The sequence below is a fragment of the Muscardinus avellanarius genome (assembly GCF_963383645.1).
Source record: "Muscardinus avellanarius genome assembly, chromosome: 5".
NCBI classification, from domain to species: Eukaryota; Metazoa; Chordata; class Mammalia; order Rodentia; family Gliridae; genus Muscardinus; species Muscardinus avellanarius.
Window position 1 is genome coordinate 61,313,147 of NC_137790.1, and position 23,155 is coordinate 61,336,301.

The 23,155-nt window shown below is 36.4% G+C and overlaps 1 pseudogene across 1 annotated transcript; it reads left to right on the forward strand.

Moving 5' to 3' along the window:
- The first annotated feature begins 21,182 nt into the window (after positions 1-21,182).
- LOC308262989 (solute carrier family 25 member 36-like) lies at positions 21,183-22,289 on the forward strand (annotated as a pseudogene). The gene is made up of 2 exons: positions 21,183-21,599; positions 21,733-22,289. The product of its transcript is annotated as a solute carrier family 25 member 36-like (transcript).
- The last annotated feature ends 866 nt before the right edge of the window (positions 22,290-23,155 follow it).

Sequence of the window (23,155 nt, forward strand, 5' to 3'; positions counted from 1 at the left end):
ATTTTTCCCAGACACTGACTCAGGGAGCAGTTCTTGGATTTCCTTTCAAACACAGAAATGTGTTCACTAACAGCAAGCAAGAATGGCTGACCAGGTATGCTTTGCACATCTCTGCCACCTGAGGACATTGAGGGAAGGTAGCTTTTCCTTGACCAGAAATGTCTCTAAAAAGTGCATTTTGTCAGCCATACTGAAAAATAAGGGGTTATAAAATACAACGGGAAAGATTGGTGGGATAGCAGCAACTGCATTAAGAGTGGCCTAAATACCAGGATATAAAAAACTCATAATTCTTACATTGTTTCTGGTTGCATTAATTAGATACAGAACCTAAGGAGAGACAGTGTATATAAACTCCTGCATCCTAATAACACCTATACTCCCACATCCTAATAACACCAATTTCAGACCAAAACATGCTATAATGGTAGTATCTGTTTTCAAACTCAGACAGAGGCTCAGAGGTTCCACTTTAAAAATGATGAAACAAGGTTGATAGTCATTAATTTGTTCCAACTCACTCAAACAAATGGCCCTTACTACTTTTAGGGCTCCCACACAAAGATAACTGGACTGTTTTCTTTATTATCTCATCCAGAATTTCTTGAGGTTCGCTATCATGAGAACTCTCCTATTGCCAGTCTTGAATCATTCATACTGTAGTTTACACCCTTTCCCTTGAAAAACAGGATAAAACAAAAAATATATATGTGTATAGAAAATTATATATGATAATATACATTCTTATATATGAATATAATTAATTATATATATATAAGTATATACATTCTTTTGTGCATCTTTCTATCTCAAGAGAACAATACTGAACTCAGGAAGGATATGTTTTTAGAACTGAAAAAATATCTTCTATTCACACCCCATTAACCCTTCTTTTACAGGGTCCTCTTCCCAATCCTTCACTGCTTTTGTGAAGACTGTTCGCCTACAACAATATCATTGACTTTAAATGTTAAGTATGAATTGCTCTTCATTTATGGAACCTTGGTATAATTACACCTAAATTATATGTTTCAAAAAAGTTATTTAAATTTTTTCACAACTTTTCTGATTATTTTTCTATAGAATGACAACAGTAACTTTACAGAACAATGAAAATTAAGATTCTGCAGAACAATGAAAATTAAGATTCAACGGGCTCTGGGTATTTTTCCTTTGTCATTTCCTTCAGGTTAAAGTTTAATATTTATAACTGTGTAGCTGATGCTAATTTTGTGCCCAAGATAATGTATGGCATTTTTTGGTAGGTTTGATAATGAGGTTGCCTTCTGTAGGTGCTGCCACAGTTTCATACTGTTAGAGTTGGAAAAGTCCTTGGGTATTCTTAGTTCAAGCATCTTTTTTTTATCAGACAAGAAACTCAGTAGAGCCAGGTGTGGTGGCGCATGCTTGTAATCCCAGCATTTGGGAGGCTGAGACCGGAGGATCCCGGTTCGTGGACAACCTCAGCTACTTAGTGAGGCCCTCTGCAACTCAGTGAGACCCGGTTTCAAAATAAAGAATAAAAAACAGGACAGGGGGTGTAGCTCGGGGGTCGAATGTCCCTGGGTTCCATCCCCAGACCCACAAAAAAAAAAAAAAAAAGAAAGAAACTCGGTAGAGACAGACTGAGTTCCTTGCCCAGGACAACCAGCTTGCAAATGATGGAGTTTCAAAGGAGCCCAGTTCTTCTGATTCCTACCCTATGGTCTCTGATTCTATGTGGGGAGGGAAGTTTCTAGTTCAAAGTCAAGTTGAAATAGTAGCCTCATGTCAAACTCAATGTACCATAATTAAAAACACTGAAGGGATGGAGTAGGGTCTGGGTCACAAAATGAGTAAGTGCAAAAATACTAGGGAGTCCTGCCTGGGAGATCCCATGGGGAAAAGGGTAGGGGAAGAATAGAACAAGCCCTAGACTTGGAGAGTATGTGACCTTCTTGGTGGCAGAAGGCTCATGTGTGTGTGTGTGTGTGTGTGTGTGTGTGTGTGTGTGTGTGTGGTTGGGTCTAGTTCTTCTATACTAGAAAGTAGTAAATCTCTGAGTAAGGGCTTCAGTGTTTAAATTCTAATGCTTTAAACAACAACAAAACCCCACTATAATTTGTTAGGTGTCATAAAGTAGGTTAAATTATTTAATTGCCTGTTATACTTAATCACCACAAAATTTTTAGTAAGTTGTCATCTTGCTGTTATCCACAAGCTAAAACTCCAGCCTTCCATCCTGGAGTCGGCCTTCTCATGGCCTTATAACCAGTCTTTGCCTCTGCGTCTAGCAATTACACTGGCTTTGACTCTTCATTCCAGCTGCATCAAGGACAATTGAACTAAAGACCATTCTCCCCCAATTCTGTATCCCTCTAGAGCTCCAGGTGCCTTTCACTGGTCTGATGTCCAGACCAGATGGAATTGGAGATACCTCCTAGAGGTAGTAGCTGCTCACCTTGGAAACAGAGGCTCCATTGTGAAATTCTTCCTCCTTGATAGCTGGGAAAATCCATTTACCTCACTGGCTTCTCCTAGAGTGTGAATCAATGTCAATTCTTGAACTATTAATTTCCATGTCTATTCAAAGTTAGTGATTTTAAAATAAAAAAGTCTTCTATGTAGGCAGAGTTTTGTCTTTTCAAATAGTGTGGGGTTCTGAAGGGAAAAAGACGAGAACAGAAAGAGCAAAAAGGTATGGGGGGCGGGCAGGAGAGACTTTTTCCCAAGGAGAAGTTGGACAACACAGGGTAAACTGAATTCTGAGGTGGTTTTGCATAAATAAAGAGCAACAGTCAGTTCCTAAGTTCTCCACACACACACACTCACACACAAGGGGGAGGTGTCCCACGGCTGTCATGAATGGCCAATCAAAAACAGTGCATCACAAATGACTTATAAAACTAGTGAGTTCATCAACAGTGGCACCCAGATGTCCAGCAGCTGTGACTCGTACAGGTGAACTCCAAGTGGTTCTCATCTACCTTGGCTAAGGCAAGCAGCACTCTGTCAGCCTGTTGCATCATGTACTCACTAGTTGGTTCAAACGGTGGGTCCCGCATGTGGAGGAGGCTGGCGTGGCTCTGTTGGAACTGCATGACAGCAAGACTGTCCTTGACAAAGCCCAGGAGGTTGCCTATGCTGCCCTTCTGCACTGCGATGGCATGGGCTGCCAGGATGTTGCTCTGAGCCAGGTTGACCAGCAGTACCATGGCCATCTCCTGGGACACACAGTCCTTTCCATCGCTGAGGAAGTACACCATGGTGCTATACAACTTCTCCAGGTGGCTGAAGGAGACTGAGGCCAGGTTCAGGTCTACATTGTTGTCTTAGATGCTGAGTTTGCTGAGGGTTTTCAAGACCAGTCCCTGGGGACAAAGGACAACATTGGGGCTCAGGATAGAGAAAAGGTCCTGGGGCTTCAGAGGAAGGGCAAACTGCCCAGTGTGAGTTGGGGGGGGGGGATGGCTTTTCCAGTCCTTGCATCAATGGGATGCCACAGTTCATAACTATTTTTAATGGTAAAAAAAAGGAAAAATTGCAAAAAACCTTTTGAAGAACAAAAAGGTGAATGCTGAAATGTGTGTGGTTTATCATTGTAAAATCAGAGTCTTGTAGGAGCCAAGAAATTCGCAAGCAGGACCTCTTCATTAGAGAGTCCTGTGCAGTAGACTATAGACCCTTTCATGTACAACTGAGAGTGTAAACATAATGTAATAATAGTGTCTTATGTGGAAATGAGAGAAGACCCTGTGTCTACAGCAAAAATGTTTAAAAACATTTTTAAAATGTTTTTAATTAAACCTTGAGGAGAAAAAAAGGCTTTTATCCCAAAGTATCATATGTGAACCTACAATACCCTGACCTCTTCTCTCCTTGATTGTATCAATAACCCTGAGGTTACCTCTTAGAACTGGTTTTAACCTTTAGCTACTTAGGCTGTGCTGCCATGTGTGTATATATATGATGTTGCAAATTGTACATATCCTTGGATAGCCACAGTTTGTTTGGTTCCCTTTCCAGCTACCTTTTAATAGTATGATGAGTTAACAAGTTGGTTACCTGCACAAAGTGAAACACAGCTATCTAATCTCTTGCCAGACAACACCCCTGTCAGTGTGATACTGTATGGGTCTCTGTAAAAATTCCTTGCTGTCTCAGCAGCGAATCAATTTATAGTTTTCTTTTTTGGGGGGGGATTTAATTTTGTTTTGTTTCTAATTGAGGTATTAAAAAGTTCTAGGTTCAATTGAAGTTCTGGATGAAGAAACACAACTGAGATTTTTTCAGTGATAAAATCTGCATATTTGTATTTCAACAATGTAGCTAAAACAATGTAAATTCCTCCTCCTTTTTTATTGCATTAATAAATATCATTTATTCACTCCAAAAACATTTTTTTTGCAGTACCAGAGATGGAACCCAGGGGCATTGTACCTCTGAGCTACAGCCCCAGCCCTATTTTTAAGTCTCACTGAGTTGCAAAGGGCCTCGCTAAATAGCTGAGGCTGTCCATGAACTGCTATCCTCCAGTCTTCGCCTCCTGAATGCGGGGATTACAAGCATGCGCCACCACACCTGGTAGTACAAAATCTTTATATAATATATTCCATGTGTTAAGAATAAATGTACATTAAATCTTAAAAATAAACAACAAGAACAACAACAACAATAAAGTTAGTGATGTGATTAACAGTATGAATTTCACTGGCCTAAGAGCTATTGTCCCTGGGCTAGTTCCCTTTGAATCAACCCCAGTTACTTTACTAAAGTTCTCCATATACTCTGTGCTATTTTGCTTCTCTGTAATTTTGTATCCATAATTTTCTCTATTTGTAACATCCCTCCTTTATTTATCTGGAACTATTATACTCCTTCAAGGATCACTTCAATTGTCTACTTTGTTGAGACCTCCTCAATCACTCTCTTCTTTGCCCACTGTACTTGTAAGGGAAAAAAAGAATTGTAAAAATATAGAGTTTTTAAGTTATCAGGAACCTTAGAGATCCATTAACTGAAAATTATAATTTTATAGATAAAATATTCTAAAAATATAGAAGCAATATTGACCAACGAATAAAGAATCTTTGATGCAGAATAAAAATTAGGATTACTTTCCTTTCTTCAACTCTAAGGTTGTCTCCATCAACTAGATGGTAGGCATATTAAATTATGAATTTAACATTCTACACAGAAAAGATGGTTTTGGATGCCTGTCTCAATGCCCCTCTGTAATTGGAGTGCAAACAGAAATTATGGCTCTTGGAAATGAGGTGAATATTTCACCTTGTGTTTCTGAACTGAGGCATATAATGGAGTAGACTGAATGTTGGGTTAATATTATCAGAAAGGGGCAGCATAATCTGCCTGCCCAAGAAAATTATCACATACAACTTTGAAACAGAGGGAAAAGAAACAAGGGCCAATGAAGGCAGAAATCACTGCATCAGGAAAACAATGACAAATTGATCTTTGAATTCATGCAAAAAGAAAATATCTGACATTCCCAGTTCCTCGATGGCTGGCAACCTGTTGGTAGAAAAGTAGCCACTGGACAACAGAGTGACCAGTAATGGTTCAGAAAATGAAAAGCTATTAAAAAGAAATCATAGTGTCAAACAGGCAGTGAGAAGTTCAGAGAACTCATCAACAAAAGGAAAGCAAGCAATTCACTAAAGACAACCCATTCTAAATGTAGCTTTGTATCCAGAAGGCAAAAAAAAAAAAAAAAAATGGAGAACAAATTCTGCAACAATTCAATTTATGGTAATGGAATGTAAGCACATCAGCACACCAGGACAAAGCATCCAACAAATAGATCAGGGAAAAAAAAATAACTGTGCCCTTCAGAAATACATTTTTTAACTTTAGGTAGCAGAAGTTGAGAGATTTCTTGTTAAAAAAAAAAATGCCTGAAGTCCTGCTATTGCATTAGCCTTTGTGGTCGGGAATTGGAGGATTCACTAAAAGCATCCAGAGATCAAAGCAGAAGGTGAATGCCCCGAGTTTGATAGTGTCAGGCACATGAGCACAGGCAAAGGCAAGCTTTGTGTGAATGCCAAGTACATGCTCTGCCCTGGAAAGGAGGGACAGCTGTTGGGTCAATTCCTGAGAGGGGTTATCTTAACAAACTTTTTTGCAGTTGTTTCATCTTTACTGTACCATATGATAAAAATAGTAATATCTGTGGGAGATTCCCAATTTTTAAAATGCTTCAAATTACATGGCTTTTAATAGCCTAAGCTAGCAATCACCCTTTGAGTTAATGCATTCTGATCGTCTGAGCTGATCTGTGGTAAGTCACAGACAATTCTAGTTTGACCCCAGCCCTCACCCACTTCCATGTGATCCTGACCCTCTACCCTCCTGTTAAGCTAAGGCCTGGCTTCCTTTCTGATCCTTGGCTCTGACTTCCATTTTCTGACCTGCCTCTCTCTGCTCTTTGAACTTTTAAAATGCTCATAGGTGCACAGCCACTCCAAGTCCTCTAAGGTCTTGAAGTCATCTATGTACATTTTACACTCTTCATATCCCAGAAAAATTTTCTCTTTAGTGCCTCTATTGGGTTGGAAATAAACCCTGGTATTTCCCTGATTGGCTACCATTCTGTCTTGGTTCCTAGTTTAGATAAGGCAGCAGAAGGTAGGACAAGTTTCATTGGCCAAGATCACAGCCTCACGAATAGCTGAATTTCAACCCAAATGTAGGCTATCCCCAGTCTTCAGTAGGCTGTTCATGAAGCATTCGTCTGTTGTCCACTTGTCAGCCAATAGCAAATGCAATTTCAGTGTCAATTAACTGTGTTTCCTCTAAAGATCGCAAGACTGGGTCTGTTACACACTTAGTTATTTTTCAGGTTTAGAGACAGTGCAATGGGTTGTGATATTTTGGCTTGGTATAAGTAATGCAAAGATCTGTATAGAATTACATAGAAAAACTCTAAATTAAATATAAAAATAGCATAACTATACTTTGAGTTGTAATAAATTTTCCAATGGCTTCAGGTGGCTGAAATGAGTCACTTGGAATGCAAAACCATCACTAGTTCTAGAGAAACAACTAAAACACATCTTTTTTCAAGAAAGTAAAAATGTACTATTTGTTTATGTGCTTGTTTATTTACTTAATATTTTCTAGAGCCCCGGCATTTAGTGTTCGGCACATACCAAGAAGAGCGTGTGGCATGCATTCAGCATGCAGCTCAACTCCAGCCTCCCTTTGTCCATTTTCTTTGCCCTTCTCAAACTCTAGTGATCATTACTTTATATTCAGGTCAACCTTTTTAACTTCCATGTATGAGAAAACAAACAGTACCTTTCTTTCTGTGTTTGGATTATTTCAATTAACATCCTCTAGTTATATCCATTTTGTTACAAATGGTAATATTTCATTCTCAATGCTGAATAATACTCATATTTATAGAGAGAGATATCACATTTTCTGTATCTTTTCATCTATTGATGCGCACCTAGATTGATACTGTATATTAGTTACTGTTAATGGTACTGCGAAAGTATCTCCTTGGTATACTGGTTCCATTTCTTCCAGTTATATATATCTGGAAGCTGGATAGCTGGATAGCTGGATCATAAGGGTTTTTTTTTTTCCTCTTTTGAGAAATCTTCATATGCATCTCCATAAGGGCTGTAGTAGTTTATATTACCACCAACAAAATGTATGAGTTCCCTTTTCTCCATATCCTTGCCAGCATTTTTAGGTTTTAATTTTTTATGGTTGCCTTTAACTGGGACAATGGTATGTCATTGTAGCTTTGATGATGAATTATGATATTGAGCATTTCTTTAATTTATTTGTTAGTCATTTGCATTTCTTCCTTTGAAGAAAAGCATTCAGGTCACTTGCCCATCTTTAATTAGGTTACTTCTTTTTGTTGTTAAATTTTTTTGAGTCTCATGTTTTCCAGATATTAATCCTTTAGGAGGTGAATAGTTGACCAATATTTATCCCTTTTTCCAGGTTTTCTCTTCACTTTGTGATTGTTTCAAAAGCTTTTTGATCTATTGTAATCCAACTTTTCTATGATTGCTTTGTTTGTTTTGTTTCCTGTGCTTTTCAGGTCCTATAACAAAATTGATTACACCACTGTCTTAAGATGTTTCCCCTACATTTCCTTTGAGGAACTATATAGTTTCAGATCTTACATGTAGGTCTTTGATCCATATTGGCATAACAAGACACATAGACCAATGAAACAGAACAGAGACTTCAGAAATAAACCCACACATCTACAGCCAACTAATCTTGATTGAGCTGCCAAAAACATACATTGGAGAAAAAAGAGAATCTTCAATAAAGAGTGCTGGAAAAGCTGGTTATTCAATAAAGAAAACTGAAACTTGGTCCCTATCTCATCCTCTACAAAAATTAACTTAAAATGGATAAAAAACCTAGAAAGATTTTTATTTCAATTCTTTCTTCTATGAGGCACTTGTAGATGCCGCTTTTATTTTATCAAGTATTTTGCTCTACTGACAAAACTGTGGGTGTATTTGATTTTAACATCTTCCCATGTTCTTTTGCAAGTTTCCTGCTCTTATTTGCCTTTATCCCAGCTTCTAGGTAGTCACCTTCCTCATGCTGCGCATAGCTGTGCCATCTCTTGTGATAGGCCCTCCTGATGATACTTACTTACCTTGGGCAATATCCCAAATGCTAGACTTATTTCATCTCACCTATAAATCAAAAAGAAAATTTTCATTGACCCATTTCCTTTAGCTCTCTAGTAGGTGATGTTAAACTGATTAATTTACTCATTTAAGATTCCCGAGTTTATCATACATACATGTGATATCCTTCCTAGGGAAACAAGCATTTCAACAGGAAATTGATAAAAACATGATATCTTATATTAAAAAAAAATTTGTCTCTATTAATTGGAATTTCAAGCACTATGGAAGGTGGTTGGTGCAATAGGAATTTCTCTTTCCCCCAAAGTAAACACTCTGCCTAATTGTAAGGCTGGTCATGATTTTGATCAACAGATCTACTACTGATGCTTCAGGTCATGTGGATGTTTTAAGTGAAGTTGTATGTACTGATTTGTATTCTATTTGTAGAACAACAAATAATCCTCAACAAAAGAAATAATCTCTTCCATCTTCCCTAGAAATAAGTGAAATTTAATTACTGCTTCTTTATTGTATGAACATATGTGTTTATATGATTATATATATAAAACTATACCTTTATAGAACAACAAAGATGTAGCACTCCAAAAGAATCACTGCCTAATTTAATTGCTACCCTGGGCTTATGTTCTCTCAACAAACATCCGGAAATGATCACTAAGTCACATTACCACTCGGATGGTTCTCTATCTACTGATGTTGTTAACCAAAATCAATCTACTCATTAGAAAACTGACAGCATCAGTCGTTGAGCTTCACCCTCAGTGACTAGCTCCAAATTTACTTCTACCTATCTGGAAAAAGTGATAAACTTCTGAGGCAGGGAAAACACCAATGCTCTTCTTTATTAGAATATTTTTGGAATATCAAGAACAACATCAGAACTATTGAAAGAAAAGCAATGGTGTTCTGAACCTAAAGTCCACTAACCTAAAATCGGTACAAGCTCTCATTTCAGCGTCTTTTCTTCTCTGATCCATTATATAGTTTAGAGGATGGTTGAAGACTAGCTACTGATCTTACTCAGTCACCCTTCATTGATCAGTAGGTTGACTCATTCATTCATTTACCCATAAAATAGATATTGAATGTCTCCCACAGCCCATATACTATAGATCTCAGGATACAACAAGAAAGTGGACTGCCCCTATCCTCATAAGGGCCTCTTTATTTACATGGAGGAGACAGATGAGTAAATAACAAAAACCAGGATGATGAGTATTATGATAGAGGTAAGAATAGAGTAATAAGGAAACATACAGGAGGGGAAAAGTTCAAAGTGGCACTAAGAAAAGAGGAATGAATATTTAAAGATAATTTAGCCAGGTGAATTAGGGGGAAAAGGCAATCTGGGAAAGAGAGAGTATCATGGAAAAGGCACAGAAGTAAAATAGAACCAAATATTCTAGAGGGACAGCAATTCAGCATTCACTCATGTGTGTACATGTATATGTATCATGGAAGGGAAAGTTGGAAGGTGTAGTCAGTAATAAAGTTTAAAAAGTAAACAAGGGTCTGGTCATAGTGGCTATGTGTGGTATCTTTAAGGGATTTAGGTTTTTGTCTTGAAAACCATAATAAGCCTTAGAATGATTTTAAGGAACAGAGTGATGTAATCACATTTATGTAGTTTATATGACAGCTTATAGCTTCACCCTTCTATGTACCACCTATATTCTCTTTACAACCTTAAAGTCATGCACAAAAAGATCAGGGTTTTGAGGAGCTGCTCACATCATAAGACATGCCAAACAGATCATCTTTCATTAACCAAATTAATACCAGTATCTATGTTTAAATCTTCATAAAAATTTGTAAGTTTTATACAAGACCAAGATTAAATTAAATTATATGCAGCAAAGTATCTCAAATTAGATATCAGCTTCAGGGTTATTAAGCCATTTTCCATTTCATTTTAGCATATAATTAAAGAAAACATATTCTGTGTTGCACACCATTTCATTTCTGTTAATATTTGTATCCTTTTGGAGATGTCCTTGGCTGACTTAGCATTGACTCCTAAAATCAGAAAGATAAATAACAAGTGGATTGTTCATCAAGTGACATTGCTTTTGTCTAGAAACATATCCCATTGCTGTTGAAGGTTTGAAAAAAAGTTGAAAGTTCTGAATTGCCTGAGTTGCAGTTTTCTCAGATGAATATATAATAAATCATCCTCAAAGCTTGGCTGTATAAACAAATAGTTCCTGTTCTAAAAAGGGCTTGCTCTGAGGCCCAGAGAATCAAAGTAACTTTCAGAAAAACTAAAATGATATTTTCCGCTTTTATAAGTTATATCTTGGATAATTATAATTTAAAAAGTCATGTTTGGACCTTACCCAAGCAGTGGCATGTATGTGGTCTATACTTCTATCTGCAGGTACCAGGATGACCCATAAGGCAAACAATCAGCATTTCATGAAACCAATCTCTGAATAAATGGAAGTCTATGTTCTGGAGAGCCCACAAACATAAACATGTGACCCAGCACCTAGGGGCTGTGAAAAGCTTTGTTCATACTTAGTAGAGCAAGAACCACCCATGGATATTTTGAGAGCTGCTGCTTCAGATGAAACCCAAAGAGCAGAGTTTGATCTATATGTTAGAAGCTCAACAGTAGAGATCAAAGCCAGAATTATAATGCCTGGAGATGGGGAAGCTAGAGAACCTAGCAAGGAAAGCGCTTGGCTCTCAATTGCTGCAGCTCCCCAGTCACTGCATAGATGAATATTATCATCATGTTGACCAGATCACACCCTGTGCTTGTCTCAGGCATGCTCTTGATGTAATAAGCTCCCAATTGATGTTTTTACAAGCATAGTTCAGCATTTATTTATAGGTATGGATCGGATGTGTGAAGGAAGGAGAAGAAGAGATAGCTCCATTGGTAGCTCTAGTCTCTGTGTTTTACAGAACACAAGACTAGAGTTGATCTTCATGACTCTCCTTAGAAAGCAGCTGGGTGCTGCCTGTTGGTACTTGAGTGTGTCCTTTAAGGGTCTGTCCCACCACTCTAAGTGTTGAAACTTGAGCATATTCTCTAAGGATCTGTCCCTCCACTCTTAAGTGGCTTATCAAAACCCTGCTTCCAAACCCACACAGAATACTTTTCCAGCCCCCTGCATAGGAGTTTGAAAAATTAAACTTTTTACATTTTATATGACATTTTAGAGCCCTGGTCAACTGCTCAGTTGCTTGAGCTCTGCTCTTAGTTGAATGCTATCTATCTGAGGAGCAGCTATACACAACCATTGCAGCTTATTGCTTTATAGGTTTACAAAATATATCCATATATATATTTATTCATTTACATACCCTTGAGAATAAGAGAGACAATAACTCACGCAAAGCCACACAGCTACTAAAGGGCAGAGATAAAAACACAAATTCAGGTCTCCTGACTTTCGATTCCAAAATCTATTCATTAAATTGTGCTTCTAGGTTGAACTTGAGAGTGATCCTCCATTCCTAGAAGTCGTTGAGGAATAAAACCAACAAAAACCAGTTTGCCTTTACTTTAGAGTGTTTATGATATGAGAAGGACTTACACTGTAACTCAATAGAAATGTTGCAGAATATGAGTGGTAGTCTACAATATACCCTACACTTCAAATTATCATTTGACAATAGATATGATACTAATAAGTAAAGTAAATATTAAGATATTGATGGGGAAAGTAGCAAAGACTGATAATTTAAATAATTCCTGGAATAAATAAATAAATATTATATGACTTGGTGAATCCATTAACCCCCTGCACATATACTGATGTTAGTGAACATTTTAATATTGACTATTTAGAATATGCTGAATATTTTTCTGTAGGTTATGAATGACTTGCATATTGAAATAAATGAAAATCTTATCTTAAGTTAACATGACTAATAATTTTTTTTTTTTTACGGTACTGAGGATGGAATCCAAGGGCATTCTACCTCCGAGCTGCACCCCCAACCCTAATTTTTTATTTTTTATTTTGAAACCAGGTCTCACTGAGTTGAAAAGGACCTCACTAAGTAGTTGAGGCTGGCAGAGAACTGCTATTCTTTGGTATCAGCCTCCTGAATGCTGGGATTACAAGCGTGTGCCACCATGCCAGGCTAAACTTATAAAGTTTTAAATTACACATATTTATAAGTTTTCTTTTAAAACAACAAGAGAAAGAATTTCAACTAGAGTAAAATTTGTACAAGTTAACAAAAATTTGAGGTATGGTTATATTGTAGGTAAATTTCACCACTTTTATATACTCATTGTATAAAGAACTAAGGTTAAATTCACAATTAGCTTACCTCTTATTTATACCCCAAATGCTTACTGAACACTTAGCAAAGAGCCCTGGAGACGTGAGTGAGATATTACCTATGAGATGACATATGAGTTCCTGTTCTCAAGACATCTAGGGTGTGACATCATTGGGTGAACAGGACAGTTGATATGGTGGTAGGCTGGAAATTTTTGTGACAGTTCTCCCAACTTCTTATTAAAACATCTTAAAAATCCAAAAATATCAAAATGTGGATTGAATTGTTTTTTCTAGAGAAGCTGACAGCACCACTATAAACTCAAGATAGAAGAGGACCATGTGCCAAACTTGGGTATAATTTCAACTAATTTCATTAGCCATGAGGGTAAGTTAATGAAGTACATTCTTGAACTGTTCAACACAGGCTCCAGGCTCTAAACCAGAACAAGCCAGATCAACCCAGTAAAATTGGAAAAAACTTTGATTCACCTTCTCTGTGTTTCACTGTGAAACAGCAAAGGTGAGCCAAAGAAAAACAGCTACTCTCTGGCATCAGAAGAATTAAGTTTGCAGTCAGAGAGAACCAATTTTTTTACACATTTATCCCTATTACTATTTTTATTGCCAAGAACATAGAATAAAGAAAAGTACATAGGGATGAAAAGAGACTAATGGAAATAAGAGGTTTTGTCCCCTAAACTTAGGCAGAGACAAGAAGAATGTTAAAAGTGTAGGTTGAAAGCTATACTTTTCTCTATAACTCCATTTTTCAAAAAAAAATTATAAATTGCATAAAGCTCCCTAGTTTATCAAGAGAATCTAGCAGAGCAAAAAATATTTTTTAAAAATTTGCACTTAACCAACTTCTTTTAACAATGACTTATTACAATAAGAATAAACTTAAATTATATACAAGCTGCTGCCGGGCGTGGTGGCGCACGCTTGTAATCCCCGCGCTTGGGAGGCAGAAACAGGAGGATGGCGCAGGTTCGAAGCCAGCCCCGCCCGCTGGCTTAGGAGACCCTGTTTCCAAAAAAAAATGTAAAAATAGGTCTGGGAGTGTAGCCCGGAGGTACAAGGGCTTCCAGGAACCCCAGTACCACCAAAAAAAAATTATATACAAAAGTGTTTACAAAAGAAATAATTTTCCAGACTTTCAGGAGATGGTGGTGAGGATCTTGAATATACAACCAACCCCTTGTGATGACAAATTATAAGATTCAACTATTATATCCTTTTAGCAGGCAGAAAAAAAGATAAACATCAGGCCCATATAAGAACAGTAATAAAGAGAATATTGTGAAGAAAATCTTGCTATGGATTTATGTAATCAACCTATGAAATTTTTAAAGGCCTCTACTTTCAATCTACAAAATTCTCTTTGATATCACTCAAAACTCAAAGAAAATGAGTAACAAGAGTACTATTTTCATCTTTAACAAAAAGAGTTGTTAAAACTGAAGAGTTTTTAACAAAAAGAACTGCTTTATGGAAGAAATGTAAAACATATGATCATATTTATAAATGTCAGTCAGACAAACATATGAGAGCCCAGATCTCTAAAGTAGCTGATATCCCTAACTGACGCGCTGTGGTTTGTATTAATGAGAATGGGAATATTGCCTGGTAGCAGCTACCTCTCTGGACTCATTTGCCACAGAATCTCCAGCAACAAAGAAATCAAGGGTAAGAAAGAAAAAGTACAGAGAAACCATACTTACTGGAATATATTTTTTAGTAAAGCAGAAAATGTGAGACTGCCTACTGACAGTCACATTATTAGGTTGATTCACACACACACACACAGTTCTGGGTAAAATAGAAATTTTTCACAAGCTTAAAATGTATCTTTATCCTTAAGTCACAGAAACTCTAAATCAAATTTCCTAACTTCACTAAAATATGAAAAGTAAATTCTTTTTTAAAATAACTAACACAGGATCATCACAAAGGCGCTACACATAACCAAAGGAAAAGATGATGCAAAGAACTGAAATAAAATAGACTCATTCTAAAAATTTTGATAGAACAAATAGTAATTTTAGATAAGTGTATTCTCATAAAAATTAGAATTTAGAAACTTAATTTCTTTCAGAAAATTTCTCTCCAAAATAAGAAGACATATAAGGTGACAGAAGGATTTGAGTTTTTCTTAGTCAAGAAGTCAACAACATTAAAACAAAAAGATACTTAAAAGCAGAAATTAAAAGTTAATGAAAATACAATAAAAAATATAAGCTCAAGGAAAAGAAACAAAATGAAATAAACACTAAAAAAATCAAAAATAGTAGGAAGAAGATTATTTGTATGAAAAACAGACAAATAATATCCAACATAAGTATCATTGATGTCCCTCTCTGGGTCATCCCCAAAATATTAAAAATAAAGAGACAGAAAATAAATGTATGTGTGACATACATTTGTATGTGTCAATTTTTATTAAAACCATTGAATTCATAGACTACTAGAATATACTATGTAATAGGAAAAGTACTTTCACACTCATCAACACTAAAAACACATTTTTTGTTAAAATTATTATGTTTTTAAGAACAAGAAAAGAAGACTTTAAATATTGAAAGCCAGTTATTTTTAGGGGGGCAAAAAGAGACTTATTTCAGACTTTCCCACAGCAACTTTTAACTAGCAATTTCTATAAAGTCCTCGAAGGAAGAAAGTTTGGTCCAAGGATTTTGTACCTAGCTAATTCTCCATTAAAATGTAAGGGCAGGAGCCAGTCATGGTAGCACACACCTGTAATTCCAGTACTTGGAAGGCTGAGATGGAAAGAGAATTTCAGGTTTGAAGCCAGCCTCAGCAAGTTAGTGAGGCTCTCAGAAACTTAGCAAAACTTTGTTTCAAAATAAAAATAAAATAGGGCTGGGGGTGTGGCTTAGAAGTAGAATGTCCCTGCGTTCAATCCTAGGTCTATTATCTCTTATCTACTGAAGCTGTATTAAAAACAAAAGGAAAACTTTGGCCAACCAACATATGCATATCTTACAGCTGAATAAATATCTGGCAATGAGTATTTAACTCATTTGTCTATAAATCTAAACCTAAAGCAAATATGGAGATAATAGTTACAGAATAGAATATAGAGCTTATGAACCCAGGAAAGGTAGAAATTAATAATATAATCAATGAATTAGAAAAAGAAATGTCCAGGAAGTAAACATAAACCCCAAAACTAATTCTGAGTAAATAACAAGGAATTATGAGTTAGAAATCAGAAATTGGTAAAATACATACCAGAGCTGATTCTTACTAATAGCAAAAACAGCCATAACGAAATAGATAAATTGATAGATAAAAATGAAAAATAGAAAATGGAGATATTTATACAATAATTATAATAACCAATTAATGGTTTTCTAGAATATTATAAATAGCCAACACTGAGCTAAGTAAGAGAAAATCTGAGCAGAATACCATAGAATAGATAAAGCGGTTAAAGTGCTAATCTTAAAAAATGAACCAGTCCCCAGGTGATATCAGAGGAAAATTTTATTAAAGCTCTAAGGAAAGTATAACTTTCTTGCTGTTTAAAATGCTCATTAAGAGAGAATAAAAGGAAATCTACTAAATTTTTTAACAAAGTATGACTTTAATACTTACAGATCAAGTAACAAATCAAAACAAAATTTTATTTATGTATTTAAAGAGTGAGACAAAAACAAACTTTTTTGACCCTGAACACCACACAAACACGACACAGTAAATAATGTAGTGACCCAAAAATTTGAGTCAGAAAATGTTGTTATTCAGGTGTGAAGGCAAAAGAAAACAATGTAAGAGAGTTCACAAATGTGTGACCTCTTCATTGTGCCTGAGGAATTTATGGAAGAGATCTTAGCTAACTCAGGCAAGTAAAATAAAGAATTAAGGCATGAGAAATGTAATAGCATAAAAAGATTATGATGAACACTAAAACTAATAGAAACCTATATATGTGTTATGCAGGTATGGCATTTTTATCATAATGTCATGGCACAGCGCATCTTATTTGTGTGTATGTGGTCATGCTGACAGAAACTAACCTATTGTATGGGCATAGAAAAGTATATGTTACATTATGTGCAATAAATAATATTTGAGGATGATAATCAATGATTATGCTACTAGTGGGTATGTTTACATAACACTTTTTTTTTTTGCAGTACTGGAGATGGAACCCAGGGGTATTCTAATTCCAAGCTACACCCTCAGCTGTATTTTTTATTCTTTTTTTGGAAACAGGGTCTCAATGAGTTGCAAAGGGCCTCACTAAGTAATAGCTGGGGCTGTTCTCCAACCTCAATCCTCCCGTCTCAGTCTCCTGAATGCTAGTACAAGCGTGCACCACCATGCCTGGCATTACGCACACTTTAAATTGTCCTTTTTTCTTATAAAAAAAATAGTGTACTGTAAAAAAGTATGCTGTGCTATGCCAGTAGTTGTCCACTACATCTCATATTTATCATGGCTCCCTTGATGGGATCAAAAGGCCACAATGAGTGACTGCGTGACCATCTAGGTTTGTGTAAATATAATCTGTAATGTTCACACAATGATGACATGTCTTACTGCTGCATTCCTTAGAATATATCCTAATTGTTTATTGGCACATGGCTATATTAAGAAATCTTTTAATATCACTTGCTACCATTAATATGTTATATATAATTATTTCTTTTTTAATTTATTTTATTTTTATGTGGAACACATTGAAAATGCCATACATTCAGACTGTGCTTGATGCCCTCCTCCAACTATTTCTCCTTCCCCCCTCCCAACATTGTGTGTCCAGGTTAACCATGCTATATTCATACTTCTACACATCATTTCTATAGAAAATATGGAATTCATTTCTATAAAATATATATATGCAACGAATTTCTACTGATTCATAAGGAACTAAATTGTATCATTTGCAATAAAACAGATGGATGTAGAGAATATTATGGTAACTGAGATTAGCCAGGCACAGAAAGTGAAGGGTCATATGTTTTCTCTCATATGTAGAAGCTAGAAAGAAATCAAGATACAAGAGGGACTTCGGTTAAAGGAGAAGAAACCCCAGTGGAGAAATGGAGAGGATGTAGGGGTGGGGAGAACGTACAGAGGAAACACTTCTCTTGCTGCTATGTCTATGAAATTATCTGTGCCAATGTCAATATCATGTACAGGAAAGGGGAGTCAAAGGGGTGGGAGCTGGGATGAAGATTATCACTCATCAAGTGCTGTGTATGTTCCTTTTACTCTGAACTCCATTATGATTTGAGTCTATAAGACACTAATAAAAGTATATTTTTTAAAAAAATAAAAAGGACTTTGACAAAATTCAACACCCATTCCTATTAAAAATAAAGGTTATTTAAGGCCGGGCGTGGTGGCGCACGCTTGTAATCCCAGCGCTTGGGAGGCAGAGACGGGAGGATCGCGCTGGTTCGGAGCCAGCCTTGCTGGCTTAAGAGAACCTGTTTCCAAATAAAAATATAAAAATAGGTCTGGGAGTGTAGCCCGGAGGTAGAAGGGCTTCCAAGAACCCCAGTACCACCAAAAAATTAAAATAAATAAATAAATAAATGTTCTTTAAAATAGATAATTCTGTTGAAAGCAACAATTATATAGTTATCTGCTTGAGATTTCAAAGTATGAAGATATAAACATTAGATAACTGTAATAAAGTTCTATGACAGGAGGAGCCTATGTATCTACAATATTTCTACCTTTTATTTTGAAGTGGTATAATATTAACTCTGAGTATAAAAGGTTAGGTAATACTGTAAACCCTAGAGCAACCACTAAATATGTTGTTCACCATAACACCCTCTCTCAGCAATTGATAGAACATTTTACAAAAAAAAAAAAAGTCAAGATCGGAACCCTATCAACAATCTCAATGTAATTGTTATTTATAAACACTATAGCCAACAACTGCAGACAGGTTGTTTTTCAGTGTGTATGGTACATTCAGTAATAGGGAACATGCCCTGGGCCATAACACAAGCCTCAATAAATTTAAAAGTATTGACTCATTCAAAATATATTTTCTAAACAAGTAAAATCAAATAAAAAACCAGCAAGTAGAAAAAGATAAAATATCTGAATAGTGAACAACAAAGTTCTAAAAAGTGAATCAAAACAAAATCGCAAGGGAAATTAGAAAATATTTTAACTGAATGACAATGAAAACTTGTGGGATACAGATAAAGAAGTGCTTAGATAAAAAAAAAACATCTAGCTTTATTTCTGTCTGAAAAGAAGAAATATTTAAGTCAGCAAACTAAAGCTCTACCTTCAGAAGAAACTAGAAAAAGAAGAATAACGTAGAACCAAACTAAGAAAACAATGAAATAAGAATGATAGAAGAAATTAATGATGTGGTAAAAAGGAGAAAAAGAGAAAATTATATTCAAAAGTTCTTTCTCTGAATAGATCAAGGACCAGAAAAATTCTTTACATGAAAAACATATGTCCTGATGCCTGTTTTTGCTTGTTTTGCTGTAGAAAATAAATTATTTTATAAAAATCACAAACAACAACAATTTTATTGAGGTGTAATTTTCATACTTTAAAATTCAACCATTTTAATTGTATAATGAAATGATGTTTGGTAAATTCATTGAGTTCTATAATCCCTAACATAACTAATCCAGAACATTTTTATCACTCAATAAGGTTCCTTAATGCTCATTTATAGTTAAATTCACCCATATAAATTTTGCCTCTATGTGTTTGACTATTCTTGATATTTCATATAAATGAAATATATTTGGTCTTTTGTGACTTTTTCAATGTAGCCTATTATTTTCAATGTTCATCAATGTTGCAATTGTTTTTTCATAAATTGTTTTTTGGTGATACTGGGGTTCCTGGAAATCCTTCTACCTCCGGGCTACACTCCCAGACACCTATTTTTTATATTTTTATTTGGTCTCTTAAGCCAGCACGGCTGGCTTCGAACCTGTGCGATCCTCCTGTCTCAGCCTCCCAAGCATGGGGATTACGAGCGTGTACCACCACGCCCGGCTGTTTTTTCATAAATTTTAACTGCTGAATATTATTCATGTGTATATGCCACAGTTTTCTTATAACTTCATCAGTTGGTGGGCATATATGTTGTTTCCTCTTTGAAGCTATTTTGAATAATACTGCTCTAATAATTCATATGCTAATATATAGTAGACATGTGCTTTTATTTTTGTTTGATGGATACTGAAGAGTAAAGTTCCTAGTTTATATGAAAATCTTGTGTTTGATTTTTAAGAAACTGCCAAACTCTTTTCCAAAGTGATTATAGTACTTTCTGGTTTCCAATACTACACACCAATAATAACACTTGTTTATTTCCTCCCTTTTATCATAGTCATCCTAGCGGATGTGAATTATTATCTCATTGTGGTCCACTGCTTGATTTTGTAAACAACATTTTATTAGAACAAACCAACACTCATGTATTTATGTTTTGCCTATGGTTGCTTTCATTCCACAATGGCAAACTTGAGTACTTGTAATGAAGACCTTATTATCCACAAAACTTAAAACATTTATCATTTAGCCTTGTAAAGAAAATGTTTGCTGCTCCTTGGAACGAGATCAACAAAACTGACAATCTTGTAACTACATTTATGAACAACAAAAGAAGCTAACACATGAACCATCATTATAAGGATTAAAAGAGAGGTTATCAAACAGGCATTGAAGGTATTGTAAAATGAAATTGACAAATATCCTTAAAAATTGAACTTCCCAAAATTGGTACAAGAAGAAAGCTTGAATAGCCCTATATGTCATAAAGAAATTGAATTCATCAAAATCCTTCCCAGAATGAAAAGACCAAAACAGTTTTATCAGCCAATCTTTTCAGGTCTTCAAGAAATAAATCACATCAATCTTAAGTTTTTCAGAATTTTTAAAGTTTATGTGTAAAATAAGCAAGTAATAATAGGAGAACATTAAATAGAGCTATAACGGATTACTATTCCTATCAGAAATTAGAGTATACCTCCAAAACTTCATAATTAAGACAGATGAATCTCAGGAATAACCGAGCAGACTACAGAAATGGAACACAAAGTCAGAAATAGACGCAAGCATATCTGGAAACTTAGTATAGAAACTAGTAGTATCTCAATTCACTTAAAGATGGATTATTTAATACACTGTGATGAAGGTGCTGGGAGCGTGGAGCCGGAGCTGGCGGCGGCGGCGGGGGCTCTTCTGCGGCCGCAAGTCTACTTCCCAGAGCTAAGCCACCGGCCATCGCAGGCAGCTGGGTCCGCGTCCTGCCTCAGTGCCCGGAGGACATGTGGGAGAGAGGATGAGCCAGAGGGACACGCTGGTGCATCTGTTTGCCGGGGGATACAGTGGCACCGTGGGAGCTATTCTGACATGTCCACTGGAAGTTGTAAAGACGCAGCTGCAAGTCATCTTCTGTGATGTTCTACATATCTGAAGTTCAGCTGAGCACCGTGGCAGGGGCCAGTGTCAACCGCGTGGTGTCCCCAGGACCTCTGCATTGCCTGAAGGTGATCTTGGAAAAAGAAGGGCCTCACTCCTTGTTTAGAGGACTAGGCCCCAATTTAGTGGGTATGGCCCCTTCCAGAGCAATATATTTTGTTGCTTATTCAAACTGCAAGGAACAGTTGAATGATGTATTTGATCCTGATTCTACCCAGGTACACATGATTTCAGCTGCAATGGCAGGCATTTGCTGTACATTTCTCCTGAGAAAAGAGTGAGATCCTGTCATCTCATGCTCCCCATCCGCAGGTCACTTCCTGTAGAAATATGGACTAACTTACACCTCACATCTAAAAGCCTGTGGAGAATGGCGAGGTTCTTTATCCAGCCTCACAGTTTGCTGGAAGTTTTACTGCAATCACTGCAACCAACGCCATTTGGCTCGTAAAGACTCAGCTACAGCTTGATGCAAGGAACTGGGGTGGGGTGGGGGGGCGAATGGGTGCTTTTGAATGTGTCCCTAAAGTGTATCAGGCAGATGGACTCAGAGGATTTTATAAGGGCATGACTGCTTCGTATGCTGGCATATCAGAGACTGTGATCCATTTTGTTATATATGAAAGTATAAAGCAAAAACTGCTAGAATGTAAGACTGCTCCTGTGATGGAGATGATGAAGAGCCTGTGAAAGAAGTCTCCGACTTTGTGGGAATGATGCTAGCAGCTGCCACCTCGGAAACGTGTGCCACGACTCTAGCATATCTACACAAAGTTGTAAGAACAAGACTACGTGAAGAGGGAACAAAATACAGGTCGTTTTTTTCAGACAATGTCTTTGATTGTTCAAGAAGAAGGTTCTGGGTCCCTTTAACCATGGTCTGACGACCCATCTGGTGAGGCAGATTCCCAACACAGCCATCATGATGGCCAGCTATGAACTGGTGGTCTACCTGCTCAACGGATAGCGCCACCGGCACCTCTACGCAGGAGGATACCAGGAATACGTGGACCATGGAGTGCAGAAGACATCATGGTGGACAGAGAGTGGTTGGGAACACAAAACTATGCCTGAGAGGAAGCTCGGCTGTAGGAATCAAGATGAACACACCACATTGCTTAGTCCTTCAGTCACAGGAGCAAAACCTCGGTCGCCTCCAAGGATTTGCCACTAGAAGCACTCCTTCCTCAAAATTGCCATTTTTCTCTATACATCTGCCAGATACAGTTGTTTTGTTGACTTACAGCATCAGAGCATAGTGTTGTTTATTTCATGCACATTTGTTCAGTCTTTGAAACAAAGCCATCCCTAATCATACACTGTACTGTAACTATCCAAAGGTTGTGCTGACATTTAATTCCTGTAATATTAAAGTAACAATAATAACAGGTAGGGCAATGGTCTTATTTTCCCATTTACCTGAGAGGAACTGCACAATATTTTAAGTTGAATTATTTGGCATTAGTAGTCAAGTTTTTGACAACTAATGAAAATAGTGTCTGACTCTCTTGCATATTTTTAACACTAAAATGTTTTGGTTTTCACAGCTAACAGGTGCTTGATGTTTAACACATTTAATGTAGACATTAAATTGTTTGCATATCAAAGTCACGTGGTAATTAGTTTGGGACTGTAAAATAAACTAATAAAACATTGATTTCTGGCCATTTCGGTGACTTAAACATGTCCTCAAATCTCTCATTTTATAATACATGAGTGAAAGCAGTTGTCTTTTTAGTAATTTACTAAACTTGATTATCCTCTATTTCTCATACATGGGTATCATTTACTTAAAGTAGAAAAAATTGCTTTTAAATCTTTCTCAGCTTGCTT